At 39.9% G+C, this 7,045-nt stretch overlaps 1 protein-coding gene across 2 annotated transcripts in view; it reads left to right on the forward strand.

The window, feature by feature from the left end:
- The first annotated feature begins 1,566 nt into the window (after positions 1 to 1,566).
- The window catches only part of Tmlhe (trimethyllysine hydroxylase, epsilon), an 86,170-nt gene continuing 80,691 nt past the window's right edge, over positions 1,567 to 7,045 (forward strand). For both annotated transcript variants that reach the window (XM_031346464.1, XM_031346467.1), the window contains exon 1: positions 1,567 to 1,707. The gene's annotated coding sequence lies outside the window, so the exon portion shown is untranslated. The remainder of the gene's footprint in view (positions 1,708 to 7,045) is intronic.

Here is a 7,045-nt window from a genome sequence, read left to right on the forward strand (position 1 = left end):
TCAGAACATACCACACTAGGCCCAAACAGTTCCACGTGTAAGAGGTTTAATTGAGAGGGAGAGAGGGGTAGTGGTGCGGAAAGAGAGGAGGGGGAGAGAGAGAAAGATGGAGGCATGTTCCCCATATATATATATATATATATATATATATATATATATATATATATGGGTTGTGACATAGAAGCCACAGGTAAAGGTGGGAGGTGAGTCCAACGGATTATGGGAATATGGTGGCTATTGCCCTGGCAACAGGTCTGTGGACCCGCCCATGCATCGCCACAGGCTTTGGATGTCCTGATGCTAACATAAACTATGTCCAGGTTTTGATCATCAGTTTATACCCAGAATTCACTGCAAAATTTGATATATATTAGACTCCATATTTGTTGCATGAATTAATACCAGCTAGATTAAATTTAGATTTTTAATCTTATTTAGTTATTCTTGTTAGCATTAATTCACATTTTGGGTATAATCTTTATTATGTGTATTCAGTGGTCTTAGGTAATTATTAACAAATATTCATTAAAGAATACATCCTATGCTTGGTAATCAGATTTGAAAAATAAAAACTTCCTGCTTTCAAAAGGCTGCTTGGTCACTGCACAGAAAAAATAAGCAGAAAGAAATTAGAATCCAGAATAAGTGGTATATAAGGCATATGGAATCAATGGAAAAAAGAATATAAATTTATACAGAAATGACTGAGGAATCACAAAGAAATACCAAAATTGAGTTTTAAAAAAAGACTATAATTTTTCCAAATGAACAACTGTAGATAGAGAAAATTCCAGGATAAAACGATTGAAGAATATTAAAAAGCCTCTGTCATAATGAAAGCTTTTTCTTCTTTTGTTAATATTGAGCCCAAAAAAGTGTTTTCTTTTGTACCTTTATGACAGATTATTTCATGCTCCATCTCTTGGTTTTTCTTTCTTTTTTATTAGATATTTTCTTTATTTACATGTCATATGATATCTCCTTTCCCAGTCTCCCCTGTGAAAAAAAGAAAAAATAAAATAAAATAAAAAACAAAAACAAAAACAAAAAACCCTGTTCCCTCCCCCCTCCCCCTGCTCACCAACCCACCCTCTTTTTCTAGTATGCATTACTATTAAATTTCATTCGCACAAAGTGTTCATTTCTTGTGGTTTATTCCCCCTTTAAAGTGTAGTACATTAGCACTGAAGTTAGGCCTTTGATTCAAACTGCTCATCCGAATCTATGGAAATCCAGTAGTGAGGGATATGTGACATGTGGAAGGATAGTGGAAGAATTTTAGTTCTTATGAAACTTCAATAAGTTACCATTAATAAAAGCATAGACAAGAGATTATAGAAGAACACAGAAAAAGGCAGGCAACCCGAGTTTTACATGCATTGTAACATCCTGGACCCGTCTTTCTCTTGTTATACCTCCAAATTTGTTTAGTGAATACTGCTGACTATACTACTTGGCTGATCTTTCTGGATCCTAATCTTTAAATGTGCCCCGAGAGGATTTCACTCTGGGAGGCCGGAAGGAGTGGGGCGGGGCTTTAAGGTTCTCTGCTGGGCTAGAGCAGGCTGGGGGAGGGGAGCGGAGCGGGAGTCAGACTGCCGTGGTGGGCTGGGTAGTAAAACGCAAAAGGACTGACTAGTCTGCACTACAGCCCCTCTTTCCTTGCATTTACCTCTGCAAACTTCTGAGTCGCGACTTCCAGCGCAGGTAGGTACAGCCCTTCGGGTCTGGGGAGGGTTGTCTTAGCTGGCCAGGACTCACGGCACTTAGTCTTGTGCTTTGGGGCCAGGCACAGGGCTGGGGCAGTGGCAGCTCCAAACTTCATCCCAGGGTGATGGTACTCACACTGGCTGAGGAAGATACTCTTGCCTTGCCTCAAGGTCTTCCTCACTATTTGTGCTAGTTTTCTCATAAAGCCTTCCTGGAGATCTCGATATGGCCAGTTGGGCCTAACACTGTGAAAGAGCTGGAGCAAGCTGGGCTTGAGACTAACTCCCAGGCTGCATTCTTTCTATATCGTTTTCACTAATGTTCTTCGGTCAGATTGTACCCTGTGTTTTTCAGAGAAAGGCTGTAGGTTGTAGGAGGGAACTTAGGGTAGAAACGTCCTGAAAACAATTCTGAAGAACCTTTTATAACTACTGGAAATGGCATTCTTTCCTGCATGAGTTGAATGTTAACTCTGAATAATGCTCACGAGAATACTATATTAGTAAAGGATTTTAAACAAAAATTATTGCCCAAAACGTTATTTATGTATTGAATGAACATAATACACCACCAGCAAGTTTCATAAAAACAAAATAGTTGGAGATTTTACTGTTCAATTACTGAACAAAACCACTGAGCTCTCCTACTTAGGAACATTGTAATCTATTTTCATTAAGACAGTAGTCTTAATTTATTGTTGCTTTTATTTTATAGTTTGCTTGTCAGGATACAGTGTAGTTAAAGTTTAAAAGTAGTTAATTTTACATTAAGTAAGTGACTACAAAGGTGGAAGAGAAATATAAGCACTATGGACCAAGTGTTCATTTATTATAGAACAACCATGAAAAGAAAACATGATTTACCACAATATTAAAAGAAGTCATAGATTGTTTCATAAGCAGTGTTATGAACAGGATGTAGCTGTAGAGTCTGGGAACTTCTACCATGTGTTTATTTCTCCTAATTCTTTCTTGGAAATACAGACTGTGGCAGATAGATCACTTTGCTTGTCTTAGTGTCCATCTCAGGGCTCTCACAGTACAACTGTGCCCCTGCTTGTCAACTCTGAGAATGGCAGCAAAATATTCATTTAGTATCTATGCTGTTTCTGGCAGTTGTTTTCCTCCTTTCAGATCTGGGGATTGATGACTAAATTTCTGGATCAGTAGACCTCTTTGCTCTTAGGATTCTTTATCTGATGACCAGAGACTAGTTGAATCCCACTGTGACCTTTTATACAATACCTGGCACTCCTTATCTTATCTGAGGTGAACAGAAACTTTGTATTGTCCCATGTAAAGACTAACAGCAATGCAAGAATCTTGGGAAAACCTAGCCTGTGCCACACCTGTGGGTTCTAGGCAAGGAGTAACTGGTTTTGAAGGAGATATTCTGAGTAAGAAAAAGAATTGATGGCTTCTTTGAGAATCCTCCTGGTCTCTGGGGGATTATGCTGAACATCTGTTGAATGGCCTTGAAAGTGACTTTAGGCTTGGTCATTTACCAGGACCCAGTGGTGACTGCTTTGTTAGCCACATTTTTACTGTATTAATCTCTTTTCCTGTATTTCTCATACCTTGTTTAGTAGTGAATGCCTACTCTGTGCCAACCCACTTAATGCCCTTTGGAGTATATAGATAAGCAACATAGGAGGAAGACAGGAATTGGACTTTAAACATGCTCAGTTATGAGGCATCCTTACCCTCCTCATTCATATGTTTCTAACCAGTATAGAGTCTTGTCATTTCCATATCATGACTATTTTAAAAATCAATCCATTTCTCTCCTATTCTCCAAATTTCCAGCCAGCAAAATGCAATCAAACTACATTATATTCATGTATACTTATATCACATCAAAACTCCTTTCTGTAATTTAATTCCTTGATTACCTAATGATTGATAATCTACTGCTTAGTCAGATTTTTATTATATTATTATTTATGTAACTTCATGTTTAATATTTTGCCAAACTTTTATAAGAGGGCTGTGCCATTTTACACTCATCAGAATCACATAACCTACCATCAGTGTATGAGAGAACTTTAAATTATTTTCATCCTCCTCAATATCATTTTTCCTTTTCAAAAACAATTATAGTCTTTCTTGTTGTGTGAAATAGTATGCAAACAGACATGCAGATCAATGGAGTAGAACAGAGGCCCCAGAAAGAAACATCTAAAATTTGCCAAAGGGATCAAAAGCACCTATACTGGAGAAAAGACAGCATCTTCAACAAAAAGTGCTGGAAAAGCTGTATATCTACATGTAGAAGAATAAAACTGATCCAATCTTTCCCCCAGTATGATAGTCAATTCAGAGTGAACCAAAGACCTTAATATACAGCCTGAAAACTAAAATTGCTGGAGAAAACAAAGGGAAAAGATATCAGAATATAGGTATAAGTAAGGACCTTCTGAAAAGGACTCCAATGTAACTCCAGGAATTGGCAATAAGATTGCATGAAACAAGTCATGCTGTCTTTAGAAGGCCTTTTTTTTCTTAGTGTCCTCTATCCTTCTGGCTCTTATTCTCTTTCCACTTCCTCTTCCACAGGGCTCCTTGAGCCTTGAGGGGAGGTATTTGATGGGCGGAATGCTCTGAGGTCTCTAACTTTCTGCATATTATCTGGCTGTGGTTCTCTGCATTTGTTCCCCTCTGCTGAAAGAGGAAGCTTCTCTGATGATGGCTGAGCAAGGCACTGATCTATGAGTATAGCAGAATATCATTAGGAGTAACTGCATTGTTATTTAGGCCATTAGCATTAGCATTCCATCTCATGGCATGGGCCTTAAATTAAATCAAATATTGGTTGGTCACTCCCACAAGCTTTGTGCCACCATTGCTCTAGTATATTTTCCAGGCAGGACACCATTGCAGATCAAAGGGTTTGTCCTGAAATGGCAATACATATTTCTTTGGTAGCATGCAGAGTATCTATCTTCCTGTACCAAAGACATTAGAATGTAAGGATGAAGGTTTTATGTTGGCACCATCTTGTCATTTCCATGTTCAATGAGTTGTGTAGGTGTTATATTCAGCCATGTGTTTTATTGTTAGTTTGTAGAAAACAACCTATTGTCTTGGTAACAGCCTGGATCTTTTGGGGATACACATAAGATCCCTTTGGCCAACAATTGAATTAGATGTAACCCAGTCCCAGTACTGGAAGCTTAATTTGGTCATAAGAAATGACCAGTTGAGGCTCTGTTTCCCTATTATCTGGTGATTTCCTTTTGATTGCCTTCATATATGTATATATTTTAGGAAGTTTCTACTGTATTAGTGTGATGGTTTGTATATGCCCAGGGAGTGGCAGGATTAGAAGGTTTGGCCCTGTTGGAGTAGGTGTATCACTGTAGGTGTGGGTTATAAGTCTTTCATTCTAGCAGCCTGGAAGTCAGTATTCTACTAGCAGCCTTCAGATGAAGATGTAGAACTCTCAGATTCTCCTCCACTATGCCTGCCTGGATGCTGCCATACTCCCACTTTGATGATAATGTGTTGGCAACCAGCGCCAACATAAATGAAATAAAGGGTTCTTCTGGTAATAGGAGTAAGAAATAGATAAGAAGAGATTGAAGGAGATAAGAAGAGGTAGGCTAGCCATACTGTACCATTCCCACGTGGGAAAAGTAAAACATTAGACGACACGAGGTCTGGTCACTCAGTCATCTTGAATTTAATAATAATTCCTTTGTTCCCGCAACAGGTAAAATACCTGGGGCAAAACCCTTCCCCCAAACTACGTCAGTGTAACAGTCCAATCAGTAACTTCCTTCTTGTTCAATGGGGGTGGAGCTTCTGAATGTAGCCGGTTCCGTTCAACAGTGGGCAGTGCGAGAACAAAGGAGGATTATTATTAAATTCAAGATGACTGAGTGACCAGACCTCGTGTCGTCTAATGTTTTACTTTTCCCACGTGGGTACGGTACAGTATGGTTAGCCTACCTCTTCTTATCTCCTTCAATCTCTTCCTATCTATTTCTTACTCCTATTACCAGAAGAACCCTCTATTTCATTTATGTTGGCGCTGGCTGCCAACAATAATGGACTGAATTTCTGAACCTGTAAGCCAGCCCCAGTTAAATGTTGTCCTTATAAGAGTTGTCTTGGTCATGATTTCTATAAACAGTAGTAAAACCGTAAGACAGAAGTTGGTACCAGGGACTGGGATATTGCTGTGATAGGCCTGACCATGCTTTTGTTTGGAAGAATGTGGATTTAGGTAATTTGGATTTGGAAAGTGATGGAATGCTTTAAATGGGGTATAATGGGCCATCCTGGTAGGAACGTGGAAGATTTTGTTGCTGAGAGTAATTTAAACTGTGCCGACCTGGCCCAAGAGGTTTCAGAAGAGAATAATTTCAGTATATGGCATAGTAGCATAGAGACTGTTTTTGTGGTATTTTGGTGAAGAATGTGCCTACTTTTTGCCTTTGTCTGAAGAATCTGCTTGAGGCTAAGGTGAAGAGAGTCATATTAATTGCATTGACAAAGGAAGTCTCCCCCACACTCAAATCCTGGGAGCAACAACCCCACACACCACCAAGACACGGACTTGATGCAATCTGCAAGAGGCTTTTTATTCCAGCTAGCTGGGGCGAGACTCATATTCCTCGCAGGGGTAGGGGAGTCTGGCCCTGAGCAAGGTCTTAGGCAGCTTTTTATTCTTGTGCAGTTGCTGGGCAAAAGGGAAGACTGGGGTAAGGGGAAGGTACGGGGCGGTTTCTGATTGGTGCTGGCTCCTGCTAGGGTCCGGGCTAGCCACCTGGCAATTGTTTTGGGCCAGGTTGTTTCTGGGTTCTCGGGCCAAGTCATCTTGGTTCCTTTGTTTCTGGGTTCTGGGAGCTGCTGGTCTCCCATTGTTTTTAAGTTCTGGGTGCCGGTCTCCCACTGAGTTTAACTAATGACTAAGTTCCCACAGTACAGTTTGAAAACTTAATCTTAGAGCATAGCAAGCCGAGAAGGAAAAATATAAAACATACGGTTTGAGTATTAAAGGGACACCAGGAAGTGCAATGGAGCTGAATCCTGTGTTCAAGGACATTAAACTGAATTAATGGAGTAGTGACCTTGGGGCAATATCACACCCAGCTATATTTAGGTCGAGGCTTGGTAGTACAAGCCTTTAATCCCTGGAAATAAAGCCAAACAGATCTCTGAGTTCAAGGCCAGCATGGGACAAAGCAAGTTCTAAGAGAAGAAATATTAAATCCAGGCTTGGTGGACCATACCTTTAATCCCAATGTTTAGGAGACAGGCATGCAGGACAGCCAAGCTTAGGCAGTGAAGGAGCTGGAAAAAAGAAAGTTGGTGATAATGTAATAGAAAAA

The sequence above is a fragment of the Mastomys coucha genome, unplaced genomic scaffold (genome assembly GCF_008632895.1).
Source record: "Mastomys coucha isolate ucsf_1 unplaced genomic scaffold, UCSF_Mcou_1 pScaffold25, whole genome shotgun sequence".
Lineage (NCBI taxonomy): Eukaryota > Metazoa > Chordata > Mammalia > Rodentia > Muridae > Mastomys > Mastomys coucha.